General features: G+C 37.5%; 1 protein-coding gene and 1 non-coding gene across 2 annotated transcripts in view; both read left to right on the top strand.

Annotated features, from left to right (window-relative positions):
- Positions 1-26,442, top strand: part of tkv (thickveins) — a 929,476-nt gene that overhangs the window by 91,335 nt on the left and 811,699 nt on the right. The window lies entirely within an intron of this gene.
- On the top strand, positions 9,063-9,133 carry TRNAG-GCC (transfer RNA glycine (anticodon GCC)). The gene has a single exon. It is a non-coding gene; the product is annotated as a tRNA-Gly (tRNA).

Genomic DNA, 26,442 nt, shown 5'->3' with positions numbered 1-26,442 from the left:
TGAAGTAAAGGCTCTAGCAAAATTTATTATTTCCACGAGGTGGTTAGACCCGCTTTAGGCCGGGTAGGGGTCCTCTTTGAGACCGTATAGGGTATTACAATGGGCCCATTGGTGGCCTAAGTAGTGAGCTGTTACCATCTTGTCCAGCTCAGCCCTTTCAACCTAACCTAACCTAACCATTCAAAGGAGGAGGTTGGACTTATCTGCTAGCTTGTTTAGAGCTTCCCTGCACTTTAACGATACTAGTGACGCTGTATCACTACATTGCAGGGATTTTATGGCAGCTTGGCTATCATAACCCGTAGTGCTAAGAAGCAATAATTTACATTCGAAAATTTAATATGGGATACCAATTATAATTTATGCCAACACGATTGAAAACTTTTCTATGTATGACAAGTTCCTTATGCTTAAATTAAAATTATGCGTTAAATTTTTATTACACTAAATTTATGACTTTTCATTAAAAAGAGATTTTATTAATATCGTGCAAAAGGGAACAAGAACTGTTTAAATGCAAAGCAAAAAACTACAAATCAGCTTAAGATTAAAAAAAAATAAATTTCAAGATTTCATACACAAACCTAAGTATGTACACCGACCTACATGCAACGTGCCCAAAAATTTTATGATTTAAAATTTTTACTGCCGTGACATTTCCTTTTAATCATAAATATAAAAATTAATATCAATGGTTCATTGTTATTGGTTCATTGCGGAATAAGCGGATTTCACGTCTACCGACAACAAATAAAAAAATTGTTGGGGCGGATTTCGTAAAATTGTTTTGCTTTTTAATGCGACAATTTATTGCTTTATTTAAATTTTTAATATTAAAAACTAAGACGGGTTGCTAAAAAAATCTGAATTTTTACATAAATAAGCAATAAGAGTTAAATTTATTGCTTCTTCCTGTTTCATCTGGTTATTTGATTTTGCGTTTTAACGGTCCTAGATTAAGGTGAATGAATAAAATCATATAAATCATATATGTATATATATATACATATATGATATAAATAAATTATCTAAACAATGTGGTTTTCAAAATAATTTTTTTACTTTGAATAGTTTAAAATATTGGAAGTTTTTGAATGTAAAAACTGTGAATACCAAACAGGGTTTATGATTAGAAATAGAAAATAGACGATTCTTTTTATCTCAAAAAACACGGACCGCCTATGGGAGATGAAAGCGTCAAAACTAGATCATTCCGGTAACAAGAAAAGTAAAGGAACAAAAAGTTTAAGAAATTGAAAAAAGGTAAACATAAACTAAACTATCTTTTTACTATTAACCTAAGCCTTCTTTTTAGCTATGAACTGCATCTATTTGGTGTTTTACGGTTTCTTGTAGTTTGGACATTCAAAATGAAATTAAAGCATCGGCCGATAATGGAAGAAGGAATGTTCAATGTCGTGAAGAAAATCAGAAGTGTGATATTGCCAGTTTTGGATGATTTCCATTTTAGTTCTGTGACTGAAGATTCTAACCGAGGCCGGATATTGGCAGTGGTTTGACTAATATTGTGATTGCATTTATGCCAAGAAAATCTGCGAAACCCTATCATATGCCGTTCGGAGTTAAATACGTAGTGCCAGTGCCGTCAATTTGTAGACTAAAATTAAAAAGTAGCACGACGCAAATTAGAACGCAAGTTTGGTTTGAATCTTCTCGAAGGCATATCGCGCCAAGCTGGCATTATTATGTGAGATCTAACGGATGGCGCCCGCCGTGGTGTGATGCTAGCGTACTCCGCCATCCACACCGAAAATCCCGGGTTCACGCCCCGGGCAAAGCAACATCCAAATTATAGAAACAAGTTTTTATAATTATAAGAAAATTTTTACTAAGCGGGGTCGCCCCTCAGCAGTGTTTGGCAAGCACTCCGAGTGTATTTCTGCCATGAAAAACTTCTCAGTGAAAACTCAATTTGTAGGAAAAATCAAGGGAAGCATGACGCAATTTGGAAGAGAAGCTCGGCCTAAATTCTCTTCGGAATCGCACCTTACATTTGTTTATTTATTTAATGAGTTATCTCAAACTCTTTGGTATTATAAGATTTCGAGTAACTTGTTTACTTCTGCAACCTACACATCCTACAACTGCTGTCACTGATGATACTTTACTTCTTAGCAGATGAAGAAGAACTTTGTTAGTATGATGTCATCAGAGTTTCGCATGATCTTCGAAACATTGTAGCTCGGCGCTTCATTCCACGCCTTTCCAGCTTGATTCATAATGTAAATTCACGGCTCATTATACCCAGCGGAGCATAGCTCACAGAGTATATTAGTTTTGTTTGCATAACGATACCCCGTAACGGCATAAACAAATCGAGATAGATATAGACATCTATATATCAAAATGATCTGGGCAAAAAAAGAAATTCATATAGCCCTGTCCGTCCGTCCGTCTGTCTGTAAACATGATAACTTGAGTAAATTTTAAGGTATCTTAATGAAATTTGGTATGTAAGTTCCTGGAGACTCATCTCAGATCGCTATTTAAAATGAACGAAATCGGACTATAACCACGCCCACTTTTTCGATATCGAGAATTTCGAAAAAGCGAAAAAGTGCGATAATTCATTACCAAAGACGGATAAAGCGATGAAGCTTGGTAGGTGGGTTGACCTTATCACGCAGCATAGAAAACTAGTAAAATTTTGGACAATGGGCGTGTCATCGCCCACTTCTAAAAGAAGGTAATTTAAAAGTTTTGCAAGCTGTAAATTGGCAGCTGAGTATATAATGTTCGGGTTCACCTTTCAGGTGTTTAATGCTATCGCGTTAATGGTTCTTTAGCTGTTAACGAAAAAATTGATGCGACTGCAGTTTATACTGCTTTGGCCGGAGCTGTCGGCCGATATTCTAGTACCCTCGCGGGTTGTTGCTATAAGATCGCCATCGAAGTGCAAGGTCAGGTAGATGAAATCTTCTGCTATAAACAAAATCAGAAGTGCGAAACATGTTTTCAAATATGCAATCGGTCTACCTTTGACAGACAACTGATAGACTCACCCGAGTACGAGTAGAGAGTGTAACAAATCATTTAAATTATGTCTCTCTATCTTCAGCTGCTAAACACTTTTACAGAAGTCATCAGTATACTCTTGGAATTAAGAGTTCTGAATTAGTGTCCGAGTTTACTTCACACTTCCAAAGCAGCTAGCGATATATATATATATATATATATATAATATATATTTTTACCGTTTATTTTTAACTTTACAATTCATTGCTTACCGTTCTACAATATCCGCCAAGTTTACTGTCCCAAATGCCGTACCACAAAGTTACTTATGGCAGCATTAAGACCAAAATTTATTACTAACTAAATCAATACTGAGTCAGTTCATCGTTTATACATCTTACAAAACGCAGTTAACATATTTTGTTCATAATGAGGTTTGTGCTACATTTCTACCACATCGGTTTGACCGGGGCATTCATACATACATATGTATATATGTACTTATGTGGAACAAATGAGAGTTATTCCCATTGTGGGAGCCAGGGTTGCAGTTTCGGATTCATTTGGTTTTTTTCTTTTTTAAATGGCGTAATTACAAACGTCAGTTTGTATTTATTTGAACTCTCAAATAGAGCGAATATGTTGTCTTATGTTTCATGGAAGTCACAGTTTCTAAGCTTTCGAGTTCCAGCTAAAACTCCTAAAGTATTTTTTCGACGTCATTCAAAGTCGTCGAACTTCATCCTTCATAATTTTTTTGGTTAAACCACTAGAGCTTTCTAGTCACCGGAATGATGCTGGTGAAATTTTCTTCAAAAACGAAGACAGATCTCCAAACGAAATAAATATTTATGAATTTGAACAAAAAAACCGGTAACTTCAACATTGAGATAGTGGTCCTTAGTCAACGCGGAATTTACCATCTTACAGACTCAATCATTACACAGCCCCACAGAAAAAAAAGTGGGATGTTCAACGGAGGAGACGTCTCAAAAACTCGAAAAACGGGAGTTTTTTGAGGTTAGAAAAAAAACAAGAGCTAACTTTTGACTGATTCGTGTTCAGCGACCAAAAATCCATAAGAATTGACCTGTGTCCTCCGTTGAACATCCCACTTTTTTTCTGTGGGGCTGTGTTATCCATGATGCTTGAAGACAGTTTACTATCACTTCGACGTTCCTTCAGTTAGGCGACAGATACTAGCTTTTCCTATATATATAATCGTTTGAACAATAAGTACTGCGAGACCTACGGGTCTATCAGCACCTGATTTAATGTTCTAGTGTCGTAAACTCAAATACCTCGTCCAACCTGTCCTTTGAGTTGTCTGTTGGACTTTATCGACGTTATATTGTCAGGAAATAAAAATGTCGGTTCCTAATAAACTTGGTACATCAAAACCGACTCAAAGAAAGCTCATATGGACTAATTTATACCCAGATTAGTCCCAGAGAAGGAGCGAGGTAGCTTCGATCTGTTGATAAAATTTTTAGCTTTCAAGGCTCTGAAAAACATGCGCTTGGCCTTACCTTTCTTAAGAATTGACCAAATAAGAACAAACCATTAACTGAAAACCTCTTTACAGCACCTGTTCAGTTTCGTTTGGGGATCGTTGCGGTTATTAGATGCGATATCTTCTTTAAGATATAATTGTGGAAATATATGATACCTATGCATTCATTCCTCATGGGTGATGGGCAAAATTAGGGATAAAAAATTATCTCTCTTCATTAATTTGATCACCATCGCCGAGTGTCTTCCCTTGTTCCTTGCACACCTCACATGGCACCCGAGACAGAGGGACATTGAAGGAAACTATATTGCTGACGAAGTGGCTAAGCAGAGTACGTCCGAGCAGATTCAGCCTGACAAAGAACGCTTTGCCACATGCATGCTTGTGCTTAAAAAGTACAAGTCAACCAACGATGACTACAAACTCCAGGGTTTCGGCATAAAAGCAAACTTGAGATACTACTGACACGTTTGGGCCCTAAGTAGGGATAAAATTTCCACACCTGTAGCAGCTCCCTTTTTGGATAATCTACGAAAGGTCGTAGAGAACAACATCAAGGAATTGGTAGCCTTAGTCAGTTCCTCAGTGGTTCGAATAGTAGAGGTAATGGTTTCTTTCCATGGCATCACAATGGGCCCACTGACATTCACCTAAAGGTTCCTCTAGCGACTTAACCTGACCTGGTCCTGTTGGTGACAACATATGTTGGAACTGCAAAGTGATGGAAGAGACAGTTGAGTATAAATTGTGCTCTTGTTGTTGTTGTTGTAGCGATAGTAACACTTCCCGAATATTTTGGGGAGTGTTATCGATGTTGATGGACATTTGCCGGATAAAGATTTGGTACGTTTCGGTAACAAGTGGCATTAAGGTACAAGCCCGGCCATATCGGAAATGATTTAATATAACCACATTGAACCTTCTAGGCCACCCCGCCTCACACCCCCTAGTTCCATGATGAATTTGGGGTTACATCGGCGGCTAAAGGACCAGGATTTTCCACGGGTAGGCGAGGTTGAAAATTGGGTTGAAGTAGCTATAAACCTCATTAAAGGGTTGCGCTACACAACTCCTTGAATCATTTGGGTATATTCTAAGCCTCCTAACCCACTGGGGGACTAGTATATTATAATGGCATTTTGACGAGGTCTACCTCCGAGAATATTAATGCCTTATCTTCCAATTTGTGGGGTTTAGGGTTTGTCCTAGAAAACTTCTGTTATTTGCAAAAAAAAAAAAACAGAATTAGTTTCTTACTGTAGTCCTGGTGCTTAATTGGGGTTTCGCCGCTTGGTCGTCAAACAGATTGTGGACAAGTGCAGTTTAAGTGAGGACTTTAAAAACAGCCCAGCTCAATATAACTTAAAACTTTAACCCATTTTGCACCCAGAAAAGAATTTCTCCCGATTGAAGAAAAATGGAAATGAAATGGCACTTAAGAAATTGTTTCCTAATTCTCATGGCCAAATTTCTTCAAAATGAGGAAAAATTCTTCAAATGGAGAAATCTTTGCTCATTTTGAAGAAATTTTGGCCATGCGAAGAGGAAAAAATTTCTTAAGTGCCATTTCATTCAAGTTTCTTCTGAGTGTGTTTATTGGCAACACTGTTCACAATACATGATATGTAGGTAGTAAATACACCTTTCGTACCTCTGTCACACTCAATTACTGTGTAGGTTGACCCGCTGGTCTGTGTGTGTGTGTTGAGAAATTGTATTGACTTGGTCAGCCGCACTGTAACGCTTGAACTCGTTCACAAACGGCTTAAGCATCGGATTATATAGGGATTATTTGTGTGTTACGAGCTAAGGTACTTGTTGCATTGGGCGGTTGAAAGATTTTGTGGTGGCGGCGAACCGCGAAAAGGCACTAACGGCGGCGGCTTCCTTTGATGATCAATGTAAGGTTCGCGCTTGTGCGCATGTTTTTGTTTTTTATGTTAAATATTTTTTGTTGCAAAACGTTGTTTTTGGTATACATTTTTAAATTGATTTTTCATAAAGCGGTTGCGCTCGGGTTCACAAGTTTTTGCTTTTATTTATTACATTGCACATGTGTAATACACAACGGAATGTATGTAGTGGAGCTTTACTGCGGTATGAAATTTGGAGCCATATGCATCCTCTTCAGTCGGTTTGCGCTGATATTCCTTCTGATTCAATGTTCTTCTGCACTCACGGCTTCACCTTGTTGTAATATTGTTAATACTTGTTAAGGTATTGTGGAAATATTTTTGCACTTGTTATGCTCTGTCCGGCCACCAGGTCGGCTAATGCAACTTTCATGTTTCGCCTGGCTATAAATAAATGCGAAAAATTGCTAATTAATCAATGGGGGGAAGTGTTGAGCATATCAAAAGAAACTTTTTCAAATAACGACTAGGCTAGTCTGTAAGATTTGATGCTCCTTTGCTATGCTAGTCTGTGAGATCTACTATTCCTGGCCCTAAAACACCTAAGAACCAGGGAACCCACTGCAAATAAGAGCTTTGGCATAGGAATCATTACTCAACAAGGATCGACTGTAAGATACTATCCAAATCTCTCAACTATCGAAGGACGACATAAAATAGTTTATACCGCTTTTCTCAAATCATGTAGTATACTGATGGATTGGAGTTAACGGTTGTCTATGACTGCGGTCTTAGCGCTAACATTTCTATGCCTCTGGAAACATAATCGTGAATCAATATCTGCAAAGTGGAAACTTTAACCGAGAAAAGCTGAACCACTTAAGAAGACATTTTTACAAGCTATTTTATTGTCCTGAAAATTGCCCAGAGCAAGTAAAGCTGCGTAAGTTGTATCAGCCAATGCTTTTAGATAGCGCCCGGTAGGATGTTACAAACTTTTTTTATGTCAGGAAAGGCTCCGAGGGAAAAAAAAGCTCGAAAAGTTGTCCGGTCAGTAGTCTATAAATAAAGTTAACCGAAGCTCCCTCGACATTGTTACAACATTTTCTTATGTCCTGAAAGGCGCCCAAAGAAAATCAATAGATAAAGTTAACCGAAACCAGCCAAACCTTTTTGAAATAGCTCGGTAGGACGTTGTTACAAGCTTTCTTTATGTCCTGAAAGGCACGCAGGGCAAACTAAGCTGGGAGTAGTTTAGCCGGTCATTGGTTTATAAATAAATTTAATATAAACCCCCTAAATTCTGAAACCAGCAAGGGGTTTCGATAGAGCGCGACAGAATGATACAGACTGTTTTTTTTTTGTCATGAAAAGCTCCCAGAGCAAATTAAGCTGGGAAAGCTGTGCCGGTGACTAGTTTATGAGTTAGGTTAACCGAAGCGCCTTTGTTTCCTAAACCAGCCCAGGTTTTTCGATAGAGCCCGACAGAGAATTGTTGCACGCTCTTTTTATATCCTGAAAGTCGGCCAGAGCGAATTTGTTCTATTCTTGAGATAACCATTTCTAGAAGTAACCCTAGTAAAAGAAATCTGATAAAATAGTTGTAAGCCTGATGTAGGAAATCTCCAAATATCTCCCTTTACCTCTGCATCCATAGGCGGGTTCCGATAGAAACATTTTGGCCGGAGCGTCATATTTCATACGCCTAGTCAGCCCAGCCGCTGCGTTTTAATTCGCTGGATGTTGATGTCTGCGTAGAGCTCGTACAGGTCATCGTTAAACCTTCTTCGGTAGTCGCCATCGCCAGATCAGAATTTCAAAAACAAATAATATTCACGAGAAGCTTCCACGTTTCCGCAAAAGCTACTGTACAAATTCCGAGGCTTTTCTACTTAAAGACTTATAAATATAAATCACGTAAATTCTGCTCCAAAAAGTAATCGACTGATTTGAAACAGAGTCACATGCTAATGAAGGAACCATAGTTCTATTTTCAGAAGCGTCGGTGGTTGAGTTGTAGACTCCTCGCCTGCCACGCGTGTGGCCCGGATTCCATTCCCGGCCGATGCAGGAAATTGTTTGTTAAAAATTTTTCTAAGAGAGTTTTCTGAATTCGTGAGAGCTTCCATGAGGTCAATGGACTCTCAGATTCTCTTAATTCATCATAAAATTAAAAATTATAAGCCAATTTGAAAAGCAATTAAAACCATATAAAATTAAGTTACAACAATAGAGCGACTGGCTACTCAATTTAACTTAACATACCTTTTGTCTACATTTGTTGCACAAGGCGCTTTATCTCAATTTTCTATTTAAAAACATATCAAATTGAAAACCAGAAGCATTCGCCACAACTTCATCTTCAAGCGTGGCCATCACCAGCTTGAACTTAGTCTTGGTCTTTGGCGGCGTGCGCAATTATGACTTTTGAATTGCCATGACACTTGGCGACACCGCAAACGCCCCAGGTGGGCTGCCATACAAAATGAGTCGGAAGGCAGGGGTACAGATTGATTGCAGACTACAAGCGCTTGTAGCAGATAAACAGCGCTATTTCGTTGTACGATCGCGTCATAAAGCAAATTTGTAAAGAGAAAGGCACAGATGGCACATGAAGCCGCCAAGCGAACTCTCACAGTTTTGAGCTATGCTTGCGCTTAGTGTTGACTAGTTGAGAGCGCAATTTATAAATTAAAAATTGAATCACTAATAACCGCAACGCATCGGTGGTTCAGTGGTAGAATGCTCGCCTGCCACGCGGGCGGCCCGGGTTCGATTCCCGGCCGATGCAAATAATTTTTTTTTTTTTTAGAGAGAAAATTTGTGGGATAAGCTCTAGTAAAACTGAAGTGCCGACAGTTGCAATAAGAACATTGCACGATTAATCCCTCTTTCGAGAAATAAGTATGGGTTAGGTTGGGTGGCAGCTGTCAAGTTAAGGAACACTTCATTTGGACACTTTTACGTTGGTATGTTGTGTTACGACATACTGTAACGGTGAAACTTGCATCTAGTTAGTTATTAAGCATATCCATATCGGTGCGTGGCAACGATAAAGCTACGAATAAGACATATCGATCTTGAAGCTTCCGAACAGTCGAATATATCCCGACCGAGATTTTCACGCCTCATCCTAGCAAAGTCTGCACAGCTGACAAATTGGTTGAGGACCTATAAAGTGCGGTTCATGTTAAACGGAGGACTTTGATTGTATTCAGTACCGATATTGCCAGATAGAAAATTAAAAGTGAAACTAGGGACTGTAATTGGCAGTGATTTTCGGGCAATATCAGAAAGGTTGGAATAACTAATCCGGGTTTGACGATGAGTCATTTCAAATATTGGCTAAGGCTTGCAGCGTCGGTTCAGCAAGATTGGCGGCTTAAAACAGTCATCTAAACCAAGGGTCCTGATGTAATTTGACTTAGCAAGCTTTACGCCAACGATGTATGTATTTTGTTGCTGAAAAAAAGGACAAATCACTGACTCTTTTTAAATTATTTTTCGGCATGTTGTTGTTGCTGTTGATACGGACACTCCCCGAAGGCCTTTGGGAGTGTTATCGATGTTGATGGCCTTTGCTGCAGATCCGGTACGTTCTGGTAACAAGCACCATAAAGGTACTAGCCAGACCATCTCGGGAACGATTTGGTATGACCACACGAAACCTAGACCATCCCGCCCTCCCACCTCTACATCCATAAGGAGTTCGAAGTCGCCAGAGCCTTGGCTGTTAATGAAACAGGATTCTCCACAGGTAGGTGAGGTTGACAATTGGGTTGGAGAAGCTATACGTATATTTCGCTGGCAAGCCCTTTGAGAGGGTTGCGCTACACAACCCCTTGAATCAATTTGGTATTTTAGTCGCCTCTTACGACAGGCATACCTACCGCGGGTATATTCTAAACACCCTTACCCGCTGGAGGGTATTTTTCGGCATCATCCCGGACTGTTTTGAAAATAATTTCGGACTGGCGATTAGATCAATTTCTACTATTATTTCTTAATTCGGGATTATTTTGTGGATTTCTGCACTATTTTTTAATGTGTTCGGGATATATTTTCAGGTTTGGTTTCGAATGAATTCGGAACTATTATTTGAACAGTATAAACTTTTTGTAGGCCTTTCATCTTAAAGATTTTGTTCTAAGTTTTGCCTGCTTGAAGTCATTGGTACATTTGAACATTTGGGGTACTGGTTTTGTGTTTTTCTGGGCTCGTTTTTAATACACGTTTTGCTTTCTTGTCTAATAAAATGTAGGGCAATGTCAACTGCTATCAATAGCTTCCTTTTGTTTTCTGTTAGTCTTCCGATTGAATACTTTCTCCGTCGCATGACGTAATAAAGATCACACATATACTAAATGTGTTCTTAGTGCTACTAAATTTTGTTTGACGACAAGACTGACAACCCTTATATGATTAAGTACCAGCACTTATGTTATAAACTAATTTCGACCTCTTCAGAAATGTGGAAGATGACTTAAACTCCCTTGGTGTGACTAATAAGCGCCAGTTGGCAGAGCGAGAATGCGACTAAACGGTTAAGCGCCAATTAAGTAAGTAAGTATAACCAATGTCCTGTATTCCGCGAGTAATGATTACGGCAGACCCCGAAATTGACCTCCTCATCGGGTTAGGGGGCTTAGAATGTACCCGCGGCAAGTATTCCTGTCGTAGGAGGTGACTAAAATATCAATACCAAATCAAGGAGTTGTGTAGCGCAACCCTTTCAAGGGGTTGTCAGCTCATTTAATGTATAGCTTCTCCAACCCAAATTTCAACTTCACCTACCCGTGGCGAATCCTGTTTCTTTAACAGCCGATGTTCTGCCGACCTTAATGGTGCTTGTTACCGGAATGCATCGGATCTGCATCCGGCAAAGAACCATCAACGTCCCAAAACCTTCGGGGAGTATCTTTATTGCTACAACAACAACGACCCAAAAATTTATAATGGTGCTGCACCGTATTTGACTTTCATGGTCTGCGGGTCGTATGCCGTATGTTGTAAAGGGATGCGGTCTCGAACGACCGCTTCTGTAGGTAGAATGCTATTGGTTATCATTGTTCTAAGACGGTCAGCAAAAGTTTTCCAGCTTTATCGATTACGCGTAAAGGCCTGTATGTTCTTGTTTTTTTTTTTTTTCATGGGAATCAATTTACCATATGCAGCAGGACTCCTGGGCGCATGTTTGCAGTTTCTTTAATTCAGGCTTCCCGCTTCAAATTGTAACTCCTCTGTGTGTAAGCCCCTTCATGTGCGCTAGTCTGGTCTTTTCTATCATCCTTAATTTAGTTAGTATAGAAGGGTGTGTTAGTGTCATCCTGAGCCTAATCTTTTTTAGTACTATCCAGTCGCCCAGAACCCTGTTGACCTCTTCTCTTTTTTCGTGTTATGTTCTTCCTTGACTTCCTTGCTACTTTGGACTAGGTAGGCAATTGAAAAGTAAAGCCCTCTTTCGGCAAACGGAAACCACACTCTACAAGTCAGTTATCGTACCCGTCCTGCTATATGGTGCAGAAGCATAAAACATGACAACATCAGATGAAGCAGCACTGGGAGTGTTCGAGAGAAAAGTTCTACGAAAGATTTTTTGGACCTTCACGCGTTGGCGATGGCGAGTACCGAAGAAGATTTATCGATGAGCTGTACGAGCTCTACGCAGACATCAACATAGTCCAGCAACTTAAAACGCAGCGGCTGCGCTGGCTAGGCCATGTTATGCGAATGAAAGATGACGCTCCGGCCAAGAAAGTGTTTCTATCCGAACCCGACTATGGAAGCAGAGGTAGAGGGCTGGAAGGAACAGGTGGAAAACGATTCAAACTCCCTTGGTGTGACCAATTGGCGCCGGTTGGCAGAGAGAAGAAGCGACTGGCGCACCTTGTTGGACGTCCATAACCGTTTAAGCGGTTAAGCGCCAATTAGTAAGTAAGTTCTTCCTTGAAAGCGCCATTTAACTATTTTTCTTCTCTTTTGTATGCCTCTGCTTTGATGTTGGCTTCTCTAATACACCTCTTCTATATACTCGTCTTATGCCCTGTCTCTGAAATTTTTTTTTTTCCACCAGTTACCGCTCTTTATGGGTTGTCTATTTCGTGGAATTGGTTTGGCTTTATAAAATATCTATTTGATATCGAGCATGGTAGCTTAAACAACCAGTTCGGTATATATGGAAAACATATTCTAGGAGCGAGTATGTGTTGATGGCGGATTCAGTGTTTAGCTTCAGCGCATTCCATCTGCGTCGGTCTCTGCTGGTATCAATCTTTGGTACTTCTTGTGACCTTACTAGGAAAGAGATATATTGGTGATCGCTGCCAGTAAAGTATTCAAGCACTTTTCACTCTTGTTTCAGGAGCCATGGCGCTTTTTCTTTTCAGCCTGGGCTCCTGAATGTTGGATGTTTAATAAACCGAAGTTCATGACTGTTAGGTCCAACTGCGATGTCCAATATTCGTCCACATACGACGGATCTTGTGTGTATTTTCCTTTATATTCAACCCTTCGTACAATTTTATTTTCATTCTTCTTCTTTGGTATACAGCAACTGCCAATAAAATCGTTAATTTTACAACAATTTTTGCGGTAACCATGTAAAATATCTGATGTCAGGGCATTCAATTAAATGTGGGTTTAATGTGAAACCCTACTGCGCAGCTAAAGGTGCCATTTTTATGTCTTTCTTAAATACTGAAAATAAATTATCATTTTTGTGGTGCTCTTGTTGGCGTATGCAATGTTTGGTTTTCTTAAAAAATAACAAACAAAAAAAAAAAATCGTTATATAACAATCTCACTTGCCAAATGCTCTCAAAAGCATTAACTTTCGAAATTTATTAGTTTACACTGTACTTTCTCAGAAACAATCTTTCTATATCTTTCGGTGTTGATTGTGTGCCATTGGACACCAGCGCATCTGATAGTCGTTATCACAGTTTATGTGATTTGAAAAAAAAAAAATGTTTCTTTTGCTGACAGGGTGTTGTCTTCTAGCGGAAAGTATTGAAAATTAATCTATTACTCCAAGTTCATATGTCAAAACATATTTTGAAATAATAATCTCTAGACCCAAAACATGGGTATTAAATTGTAACATTCTGTCACTTTTAACCCTTTGCTGGAATATGTTGACATAGCGACACAAACAAAAAAAGATGACTACTCTACTTTAATTTATTACATAAAAAATGTCGACTTCCAGTAAGGCTCAGAGTTCGATAAAGAATTTAAAATGCCAGTGTTCAGTGTTCGTTATCACCCCTAATGAATCCAATAAACATTTAAGCTTGAGTAAGATTTAAGGTCAAGTTGAAAACTAGCATACTTCTAAACTTATAAGTGTTGTTTCTCAACAGTAGCTCAACTTGAGTATCACCTCAGCTCGATATTCAATATTCAGAATATCCCATTCCATCAACTGAAGAAATATGCTGGATATAGTTTGGAGAACTATACACTTTTCTAAGGCTGGAGAATAATTTGAGAATGATGTTGGATATCAACTTGAGAATTATACATTTCTCCAAGCAATACTTTTTCGTTGTTTATTGGAGATCCAATAAGAGAGTCTTTTTGAGAGATCCATTCTGTTCTGACTTTCATTATAAAAATCTTAAGAATAATTTTTTTAAAGTAAACGCTTACTTATTTTTTAGGCTTTTTAAAATTTCGATCCAGCGAACCGATATATTTTTGGAACCGATTACTTTTAATAAGTTTTTTTCGGCTGTAAAATTTTTTTGTAACAGAATTAAAGTAAACGCTTACTTATTTTTCGGGCTTTTTAAAATTTCGATCCAGTGAACGTATATATTTTTGGAATCGGTTACTTTTAATGAACCGGGGTCTTAAAAAGTTTCGGTTCCTTTTTTAAATCGGTTACCTCCGGTTAGTTTATTGGCACCGGCCACTGTTTTGAAACCGGCTGCCTCTTTGGAACCAACTATTTGTTTTGGAAAGGGTTAACACTTTGGAAGCGGCTACTTTTGGGAATCTATAACTTTTTTAGAACCGGTTACTTTGAATTGGTTACTGGTTTTCCGAAATCTCTTACTTCTTTAGAACTGATAGCTCTGTTAAAACCGATTACTTTTTTGGAATCGATTTCTTTTCGAGAATCTTATTTGTGAAAAGTGCTACAAGTTAGCGAATCTTTGTCAGACAATTTTGTTATACATCAGATTGGGTCGATTTATTAACCAATATCGCGCCATCGATTTTTTTTTAAACTGTTATCGCCAAAGTTTATACAACAGTTTTCTGAAAAAAAAAATATATATATATATATATTTTTTGGGTTTTGGTGAGTGTTTTTGTCGAAAAATTTACCCTTTCGCCATTTTTTTTTCGCAGGCTCCAAATTTTTTTTTTTGGGTACGTGTAGTGGAACTTTTTTTCCTGAGCCCAAATCCTATCGAAAAATCGACGGCGCGATATCGGTCAACTTTCGTCCATACAAATGGACCCAGGTGTTTTGAAATGATTTCTTACACACTGTGTAGAGCAACGCTGTACAAAATATGTCTTGTTCTAAACTGGTGCGTTTCTAGTACATTCGCAACCTCTACTAGTTCGCCCTCTATATGTTTTGCATGCTTCCAACTGTCGAGTTTAACATGGCAATGTCCCACTTTGTTTGAGTTGCATTAACTTTTCAATAGCTCCGAACTAGATACATATTTCCAGTTTGGAAATAGTTTATTGGAACTATTACGGTAGCTACAAACTCGTATTAAAAGTACAGCTTACTTGTTTTCTTTGTATTATTTCCTTGGTTCCAAACCGAAAAGAAATTCTAAATGCTGCTTCCAGTACGATATTAGAGCATTTATCGATACCTCCGAGCCAGTGGGAGAGCTTGGGAAAAGAAACCATCTCTTAGTCGAGTTAATTAAAGCTGGTAGCAGCTTTTTTGTAGATGACTTATTTCTCAAATTAAATGTGAAAAATAAGATCCCAAGCTGCCGATTTTATAACTGGGTAAAATCTTTTTAGTACCGAACTTGTAGGTACTTATTTGGCAATTTAGGTCTAGTTCCGAACCAGAAATGTTATCACTAGTTACTGAATGAAAGAATTTCAGGGAACCGCCCACTATTTTTTTTTATAACTTTAAGTGTAGATTTCTCCAGTTTCAAATTGAAACCCAGTTCTATGCATTCACTTTCAGGAAGACCGTTATAATCTATATTTAAACAAAATTTGGTTTGATAATACGAGCAAAACGTTTCAGATTTAGGCTTAAACTTTTTACCGTGTGCCTGCCAAAATCTCAAACCACTTATTGATAAAAAGTGGCCGCCGTCGTGTGGTGGGAGCGTGCTTCGCATACCACACCGAAGGTCCTGAGTTCAAGTGCCGGCCAAAGCAACATGAAAAATTCAGAACAAGTTTTTCAATTGGAAAACAATATGTCCAAGCGCGGTCGCCCCTCGGCAGTGATTTGGCATACGAGTACACTCCAAGCGTATTTCTACTATGAAAAACTTTTCAGTGAAAACGCAACTTCCTTGGGTCAGCTCCGTTTGGAATCGGCATAAAACATATATGCCCCATCTGCCAATTTGTAGCGAAAATCAAGAGGCAGCAAGACGCAAATTCTAAGAGAAGTTCGGCCCAAATCTTCTTGGAGATAGATCGCGCCAAGCATTATTATTTTTTATGGTTAATGCGTCAAGCGTAATACAAATTCTAAATCAGTTGAACAAATAGCTTTTGTTCTACCAAAACAACAAATTCAAGGTTGTTATGTTTATTCTAGCGAAATGAAATTAACACGTATACTCTATTCTTTTTGAAGGGAAAATTGAATTGCTCGTTTTTATATTTGTACAGTTGAATTGTGGTATTAAGTTCACATAGGTTAAGTGATACGTGTACAATAAGACCGTATTTTAGAGTTGCCACACTTGGTTGTTTCGAACAAAACTTTTAGTATAAATGTTTGACATAACATTTTAAATAGAGAACCCGTAAGTTATAGACAAGTAAAGAATCAAATGCGGGAAGGTAATTCACCACTGGAGTAACTTTACATGTAATTCGGCAAGTTTAATTCTCGTAACAGTTTATTTTGAAACGATTCCAAAACAACTCAAACCTTTATGTTATTGGAAACCTCAATATTACAAAGGGATGCTGAGCAGAGCTCACAGAGTAAATTAACTTTGTTCGCATAACGGTAATCCGCAGCGGCATAAGCTAATCGATATAGATATAGACTTCTATATATCAAAATGATCTGGGCGAAAAAAGAAATTCATTTAGCCATGTCCGTCCGTAAACACGATAACTGGAGTAAATTTTGAGGTATCTTGATCAAATTTGGTATGTAGGTTCCTAGCATCTCAGATCGCTATTTAAAATGAACGATATCGGACTATAACCACGCCCACTTTATCGATATCGAAAATTTCGAAAAACCGAAAAGTGCGATAATTCATTACCCAAGACGTATAAAGCGATGAAACTTGGTAGATGGGTTGACCTTATGACGCAGAATAGAAAATTAGTAAAATTTTGCACAATGGGGGTGGCACCGCCCACTTTTAAAAGAAAGTACTTAAAAAGTTTTGCAAGCTGTAATTTGGCCGTCGTTGAAGATATCGTGATGAAATTTGGCAGGAACGTTACTCCTGTTACTATATGTGCGCTAACTAATGACGAACACGCCCACTTTTAAAAAATTTTCTTTTTAAGTCAAATTTTAACAAAAAATTGAATATCTTTACAGTATATAAGTAAATTATGTCAACATTCAACTCCAGTAATGATATGGTGAATCAAAATACAAAAATAAAAGAAAATTTCAAAATGGGTGTGGAACCACCCTTTTTCATTTAATTCGTCTAGAATACTTTTAATGCCATAAGTCGAACAAAAATTTACCAATCCTTGTGAAATTTGGTATATGCATAGATTCTATGACGATAACTGTTTTCTGTGAAAATGGGCGAAATCGGTTAAAGCCACGCCCAGTTTTTATACACAGTCGGCCGTCTTTCCTTCCGCTCGGCCGTTAAAACGATAACTTGAGCAAAAACCGATATATCTTTACTAAACTCAGTTCGCGTACTTATCTGAACTCACTTTATCTTGGTAAAAAAAATGACCGAAATCCGACTATAACCGCGCCCACTTTTTCAAAAATGCCATAATTCTATACCAAATATGAAAAAAGGGATGAAACATGGTAATTGGATAGGTTTATTGACGCAAAATAAAACTTTAGAAAAAACTTTGTAAAATCGGTGTGACACCCACCATATTAAGTAGAAGAAAATGAAAAAGTTATACAGGGCGAAATCAAAAGCCCTTGAAATCTTGGCAGGTATTACATATATAAATAAATTAGCGGTATCCAACAGATGATGTTCTGGGTCACACTGGTCCAGATTTTGGTCGATATCTCGAAAACGCCTTCACATATACAACTACCACAACTCCCTTTTAAAACTCCGAAGGAGAAAGCATGCTACCAAGGGAGACACAAGTCACCCTGCCCCAACTTTGTCGTTGATACTGTAGTAGGTTGTCCAGAATCAACTCCTCCTCCAACCTAGGCCTCTAATAACGACCTCCCTATGGTCCACCCCTGTTGAAACTGTTAGTTTCCTTGGATTCCGTTAGAGGATTTTTTCGACACCCATTGAATGAGGCGAAGCACTTTTAACACAACAACAACAACCAGTTCAATAACAAATGAGAAGAATCTATTCGAGCCGTTCAAAGCCAAATGAGGTTTCACATGGGTGACCCATTATATAGAAATTAGCAATATGAGTGTCAAACGAAAAAAATTCTAATTGTCGTTGGCGTCTGGGCACTTTATGAAAATTTTTTTTTTTTTAAATATTCGATATAAGATATGGTAATGTGCATATAAAACTAGAGGTTAGGTTAAACTGGCCGGCCCATTAGGACCTTACATATACTGAATGAGTCCGTAGTGTTTAAAACTAAAGGTATTTTACGCCGTTTTTCAATAGAAATATACTTAAGTAGGATTGCCTTATTTTCCTTCGATTATTACGAATTTAGATACAGTTCCCATCTACTTGGAAGTTTTCGAAAATTATTAAATGAATAATTAAATGAAATATTGTGTTAATTTTATGAGCTTAAAAGGTAAAATAAAACACAATGTTTAAAGTTGCATTTATTTTTAATTTGTCGAGATTTCGGCTTCAGTCTGATATATATTGGAACGATTTTCGTTCTCGACATGATTATGGCACAACGCCGAAACCGGTTTGCCTCGAAACCAAATTTGACAAAGGATGACAGAAAATCGTTCCAATATACATCATTTATCCACCCTGTCGGAAAATCAACATAAAAAAATAAGGAAATTTTAAACATCGTGTTTTATTTTGCCTTTTAAGCTCATAAAATTAACACAACATTAAACATTAAAATTACCAAAAATGTTCAAACGGAGAGCACACCAAAAGAACCTAAACACCTATAAGTTGTACCAAACCATGAAACGCAAATATAATACACGGACAAACAAGTACATCACACGATACCAGCAAGAAACACAACAAATCGTATGATAGAACATACTATTTCAACCTTATTGAAAAAGTTAAATCCAAATTTTATTTTAAAAAGAATAAAAGGAATTGAAAATTGTTTTAAGGTTAAATTTATATTTTTGTATAGGTACATACTATCCCCAGTTATATAAGATACATTTTTCTCGCACTAAAGTTCACTTTCTCATGGAACTTCCCTTCAGTATTTTATTCCACAACGCCACATATCAGTTTAGATTCATAATATTTTGACTTATCATACTTATCAATCAATTCTAGTATGAAACTCTGAATTTGTGGATCAGTTACATTTATATAAAGATTCGGATTTTCTTCGTACCCCGGACGTATTCCCACCGCATAGAGTTGTCTATTCACGGCGCCCGGTGCTCCAGCATATCCCTTCGACAATTCTTCGTCAACGTTTGCGCAATACATATTTTTTCCTTCGGGGTAATCCCTACAGTTCTTTGGTTCTACCATAGTTACTTCATGTGTTACGATTTGAAAATAATCTGGGTTTGGTGGTTGTGAAGCCCATTCTATAATTGTCATCTTTGCGCCCACCGTAAGTTCATTTTTGCAAAGTGGTATTGGTTCCACTCCATCAACACTTTGAAAGGGTGTCTCCAGTACAATTCCAGCTATATCGTTAACGCCATCTCTGCATTCTGAATTAGTAGTTTGATAACATACACGCCTCACATTGCGACGTGGTTCGAGACAATATGCACTACGTGAAACGTCCATGAAACTTTCATCTCGTCTTTTCGTACATGCCGCAGCTGTGATTACTATTTGCATACTGACTAATGCACCACCGCAATGATATTCTCTTCTATAAAAAAATGTACCAAATAAACGTCATGTTGCGAATTTATTTGGATTAAAAGACCGCTAATTACGATAACCAGGATCACGATATGATTGTGGAAATTCATTTTAAACGATTTGCGCTGCTCCTTAAGTATAAAGTAACTAAAGCAAGAAAAGTTTTGTGGGTGCTATTTATGTACAGTGGTGGAGCTATATATACATTAGGGCGGGTCGATTTAAAAATCGCTCATTGCTCTGTGAAAATCGTATTCTAGGGATCAAAATAAGAAACTTTGCCGAAGGAACCATACCTCTAAAACGAATTCTGATGTCCCCCAACTTGGGTCGAACTTTTGGGTAGGGGCAAATTTTGAAAAATCCCACTTTGACCCATTTAGAGTGCTCCAAACGAGTCCAAATGTATGACCGACCCCCACTAACTTTGGAGGCCCGACCCACCGATGCCAGTGGCACACCCCCTGGAACCCCCCTGGGGGTTCACCATACAAACATTTCAAAAAATCGCCGGTTTTGCACTTTACATGAAAAAATCAGCTAAATGGCTATGTTTTTTCTTTATTTTTATTTATTTATTTATAATAATATCTATTTTTTCTCTTAAGAAATTTATTTAGTCAGAACATATGTAAATGAAAAATTAATTTAAGTGAGTTATAGAAAAGACACTAAAAAAAATTATTGTTTGAAGTCTTTTTTACTCTCAAGTATGGGCAATTTCGCACGGCTCTCTAATGTCGTCGCCATAACAGCCTCTACATTTTCCGGTATAACCCGTTTCGAAACGCTAGGTAGCAATTGAACATGTCGTTCCGTTCCTTGTATGTGTGATGGAATTTTTGGATCATTAAACGGTGGATCATCTTGATTTAAATATTCTTTCAATATATCGTACGGAATGCTTCGCGTGAATGGTGGTTCAAATACGATATTTATATCATTCAAATTGACCATTTCCGTATAACTTGTGCAATTAAAGTTTATATCTGTTTTTTTATAAACTCCAATGCGGCAGTTACCCACGAACGTACGTACCAAAAACGTGTCAGCTGACACGACCTATCTTATGAGTGCGCAATGTAAACGAAAACTCACCGACGTGCAACGCCCGTACGTACGTAGCCCGGAACGTAGAAATCAAAAAAATTTTGATTTTTTCCGTAAGAACGTGTCAGCTGATCGCTCCCTCACTAGACAGAGTTGCCTAGTAAACTTTTGTGCGCTAATTTTTGACCGTTTGCAGTTTTATGCAAAAACACCTAATTAAATTTTGAAAAATTGTGAAAATAATTCGAAAAAATTATGTAAAAGTGCAGATTATAAATATGTAATCTATTTATAATTATTTAATATTAATTCCTGCCTTTTACAAAATCAAAAATTAAATTGGAAAAAGTTGATGTTTCCATAAGCATGCATGCAAAATGGTCAATGGCAACAGTGCTTATCTGTAAACAATACACACACAAATATGTTATGTACATGTACACAAACGCACACATTGATTCCTACGGGCTTGAGGGTTCGGTCAAACGTATTTCGTACGACAAACGTCCGTACGTACGGCACACGTCGGTGGGTAATTGCCGCTTAAGTTCCATTGGCTCGTCAACATCGCTTCGATAGCGTAGAATTTTCTTGATGGCACATTCGCGCTTTTCTTTGCTATCATCAAACAACATTGATAACAAGATATTTTCCGAATGCGCATAATATGAATTATCTTTAATTACTTGATTGACAATTTTGCGTAAACGAGGTTCTAGAAATCGTGACCAACCAATGAACTTGAAAAATAATGCACTGCCGTACACGACAGAGCTGTAATACTTGATATCGAAGTACATTGGCACATAACATTTAATTATAAATTCAACCAGAATTCTTAAATTTGCATCTGGATTTTCCGTTGTCACATATAATCGCAATAATCTAGCGGCCTTGGTGAGCCACCGAGAATGTACAATTTTCCCTGGTTTGACGTTAGCCAGATCCACCGGAACCACGCCGCTAGAAATTGCATGGGCCATGTCGTATAAGTACTCCGAATCGGTGGAAAATTCAATTTTTTCTGGAGCAGGGGGCATATTTTGCAACTCAATTTTCTGGAAGCCGTCCACCACCTGAAAATATATAATAATAAAATAATTAAAAATGGTTGACAATTATAATAAATGAGTGATAGCAATAACTTACCGGAATAGTTTCACAAGTAAAAAATTGTTTCCAGAGATTTTACATACTCTGTAAATTGTTGGGTGTTGTTTCTTCTCTTGATTTGCTCTTGATACTTGTCAAGCAATTTATTCAATTTATTAAATACACTTTTTTCAGCATTATTTCCATACCAAGTTTTTCCCAAATTCCAATCAACTTATCTTGTACTTGAATAGTGAATAATGATTTATGGGAAAACTTTTTTTGTTCTGTTTTAGCACGTTCGCTTAAGTAAAAATAATATCTCAAGATATCCAGATGGGTTGGTAAATTAAGATCAGTTAAATCAGTAGACACACCAAAAACAGTAACATCATGCTTGGGTATATGACTCATTGGGTTTTCGATAGTTGTTGATGTAGTTGCTTCATCTTGCGGTGTAGAGGATGGTGGATTCATTTTAAACTTTTTGATTTGGAATGGTCACTTCACTTATTATTATTTTTTAAATATTTTTTTATCTGAAATTAGCACTTCACACTTTGAGTTCTTCACAACGACTTAATGCACTCACAAAAACTGTTGCGTTATATATGGTCTACGAGACGAGGTAATAAGAATGAAACGGTAATTTCAATTCTACCTGCTGTGTCTTGTGGTGGCTTAAAAAAACAACACAAGCAATTTTACGATCTGCAATTGTGTCACAGTGATACCTTCATTTTTTAAAACGGTTGAATAAAAAAACCACACAACTATGTTTACGACATGCAAATGCATCACAGTGATGCCTTGGTTTTAAAAGGGGGTTGTAAAAACGCTAATTTCTAATAATTTTTTTTTAATTTATTTTCTATTACTAAGTTAAATTCATTTTTATACTCAGTTGAGCAGAGCTCACAGAGTATTTTAAGTTTGATTGGATAACGGTTGGTTGTACATATATAAAGGAATCGAGATAGATATAGACTTCCATATATCAAAATAATCAGGATCGAAAAAAAATTTGATTGAGCCATGTCCGTCCGTCCGTCCGTCCGTTAACACGATAACTTGAGTAAATTTTATGGTATCTTGATGAAATTTGGTATGTAGGTTCCTGAGCACTCATCTCAGATCGCTATTTAAAATGAACGATATCGGACTATAACCACGCCCACTTTTTCGATATCGAAAATTTCGAAAAACCGAAAAAGTGCGATAATTCATTACAAAAGACCGATAAAGCGACGAAACTTGGTAGATGAGTTGAACTTATGACACAAAATAGAAAATTAGTAAAATTTTGGACAATGGGCGTGGCACCGCCCACTTTTAAAAGAAGGTAATTTAAAAGTTTTGCAAGCTGTAATTTGGCAGTCGTTGAAGATATCATGATGAAATTTGGCAGGAACGTTACTCTTATTACTATATGTACGCTTAATAAAAATTAGCAAAATCGGAGAAGGACCACGCCCACTTTTAAAAAAATTTTTTTTTAAAAGTAAAATTTTAACAAAAAATTTAATATCTTTACAGTATATAAGTAAATTATGTCAAGATTCAACTCCAGTAATGATATGGTGCAACAAAATACAAAAATAAAAGAAAATTTAAAAATGGGCGTGGCTCCGCCCTTTTTCATTTAATTTGTCTAGGACACTTTTAATGCCATAAGTCGAACAAAAATTAACCAATCCTTTTGAAATTTGGTAGGGGCATAGATTTTACGGTGTTAACTGTTTTCTGTGAAAATGGGCGAAATCGGTTGATGCCACGCCCAGTTTTTATACACAGTCGTCCGTCTGTCCTTCCGAATGGCCGTTAACACGATAACTTTAGCAAAAATCGATATATCTTTACTAAACTCAGTTCACGTACTTATCTGAACTCACTTTATCTTGGTATGAAAAATGAACGAAATCCGACTATGACCACGCCCACTTTTTCCATATCGAAAATTACGAAAAATGAAAAAAATGCCATAATTCTATACCAAATACGAAAAAAGGGATGAAATATCGTAAGGTAATTGGATTGTTTTATTGACGCGAAATATAACTTTAGAAAAAACTTTATAAAATAGTTGTGACACCTACCATATTAAGTAGAAGAAAATGAAAAAGTTGTGCAGGGCGAAATAAAAAACCCTTAAAATCTTGGCAGGTATTACATATATAAATAAATTAGCGGTGTCCAACAGATGATGTTCTGGGTCACCCTGGTCCACATTTTGGTCGATATCTGGAAAACGCCTTCACATATACAACTACCACCACTCCCTTTTAAAACTCTCATTAATACCTTTAATTTGATACCCATATCGTACAAACTCATTCTACAGTCACCCCTGGTCCACCTTTATGGCGATATTTCGAAAAGGCGAACACCTATTCAACGAAGGCCCACTCCCTTTTAAAAATACTCATTAACACCTTTCATTTGATACCCATATCGTACAAACAAAGTCTAGAGTCACCCCTGGTCCAGAAAGGCCCACTCCCTCTTAAAATACTCATTAACTCCTTTCGTTTGATACCCATATTGCACAAACGAATTCTAGGGTCACCCCTGGTCCACCTTTATGGCGATATCTCGAAACGGCGTCCACCTATGGAACTAAGGATTACTCCCTTTTAAAATACTCATTAACACCTTTCATTTGATACCCATATCGTACAAACGCATTCTAGAGTCACACCTGGTCCATCTTTATGGCGATATCTCGAAAAGGCGTCCACCTATAGAACTAAGGCCCACTCCCTCTTAAAATACTCATTAACTCCTTTCGTTTGATACCCATATTGCACAAACGAATTCTAGAGTCACCCCTGGTACACCTTTATGGCGATATCTCGAAAAGGGGTCCACCTATAGAACTAAGCCCCACGCCCTTTTAAAATAATCATTAACACCTTTCATTTGATACCCATATCATACAAACAAATTCTAAAGTCACCCCTGGTCCACCTTTATGGCGATATCTCGAAAAGGCGAACAAATATAAAACGAAGGCCCACTCCCTTTTAAAAATACTCATTAACACCTTTCATTTGATACCCATATCGTACAAACAAAGTCTAGAGTCACCCCTGGTCCACCTTTATTGCGATACTTCGAAAATGCGTCCACCTATAGAACTAAGGCCCACTCCTTCTTAAAATACTCATTAACTCCTTTCGTTTGATACCCATATTGCACAAACGAATTTTAGAGTCACCCTGGCCCACCTTTATGGCGATATCTCGAAACGGCGTCCACCTATAGAACTAAGGCCCACTCCCTTTTAAAATACTCATTAACACCTTTCGTTTGATGCCCATATTGTGCAAACAAATTCTAGGGTCACCCCTGGTCCACCTTTATGGCGATATCTCGAAACGGCGTCCACCTATGGAACTAAGGATTACTCCCTTTTAAAATGCTCATTAAAACCTTTCATTTGATACCCATATCGTACAAACGCATTCTAGAGTCACCCCTGGTCCACCTTTATGGCGATATCTCGAAACGGCGTCCACCTATGGAACTAAGGATTACTCCCTTTTAAAATGCTCATTAAAACCTTTCATTTGATACCCATATCGTACAAACGCATTCTAGAGTCAAGCCTGATCCACCTTTATGGCTATATCCCTAAATGGCGTCCACCTATAGAACTATGGCCCACTCCCTCATAAAATACTCTTTAATGCCTTTCATTTGATACGCATGTCATACAAACACATTCCAGGGTTTCCCTCGGTTCATTTTCCTACATGGTTATTTTCCCTTATGTTGTCACCATAGCTCTCAACTGAGTATGTAATGTTCGGTTACACCCGAACTTAACCTTCCTTACTTGTTTCATTTACATATGTTCTGACTAAATAAATTTCTAAAGAATAAAATAAACTCCAAAAAGAAAAAACATAAGAATTTCGCTGATTTTTTCATGTAAAGTGCATAACCGGCGATTTTTTGAAATGTTTGTATGGTAAACCCCAAGGGCCACTGGCATCGGTGGGTCGGGCCTCCAAAATTAGTGGGGGTCGGTCATGCATTTGAACTCGATTGGAGCACTCTAAATGGGCCAAAGTGGGATTTTTCAAAATTTGCCCCTACCCAAAAGTTCGATCCAAATTGGCCGACATCAGAATTCGTTTTAGAGGTATGAGCTTTAAAACAAAACCAAAAAGTTTCAAAAAATACAAAAATACAAACTTGTAGCCACTTCTGGGTTTGTAACAAAAGCAAAAGGTTTCAAAGACCTAAACATGGAAACTGGAATAGAAACGTCTGGTTTTAAAACTTTCCTAAGAGTTAAAATTTGGTACTGGAAATTTAAAAATAACAAATTTTATTTGTGAAAAGTGCTACAAGTTAGCAAATCTTTGTCAAAAAATTTTGTTCGACATTCGACTGGGTGAAATTATTAACCGATATCGCGCCATCGATATTTTTTTTTTAAACTGTTATCGCCAACGTTTTTACAACAGTTTTTTGAAAAAAAAATATTTGTTGCGTTTTGTTGAGTGTTTTTGTCGAAAAATTTACTCTTTCGCAATTTTTTTTTTCGCAGGCTCGAAAATTGTTTTTTTGGGTA

The sequence above is a fragment of the Eurosta solidaginis genome, chromosome 2 (genome assembly GCF_040869045.1).
Source record: "Eurosta solidaginis isolate ZX-2024a chromosome 2, ASM4086904v1, whole genome shotgun sequence".
NCBI lineage: Eukaryota > Metazoa > Arthropoda > Insecta > Diptera > Tephritidae > Eurosta > Eurosta solidaginis.
Note: the sequence above shows the minus strand (reverse complement) of the source record. Positions and strands in the feature narration are given on the sequence as shown.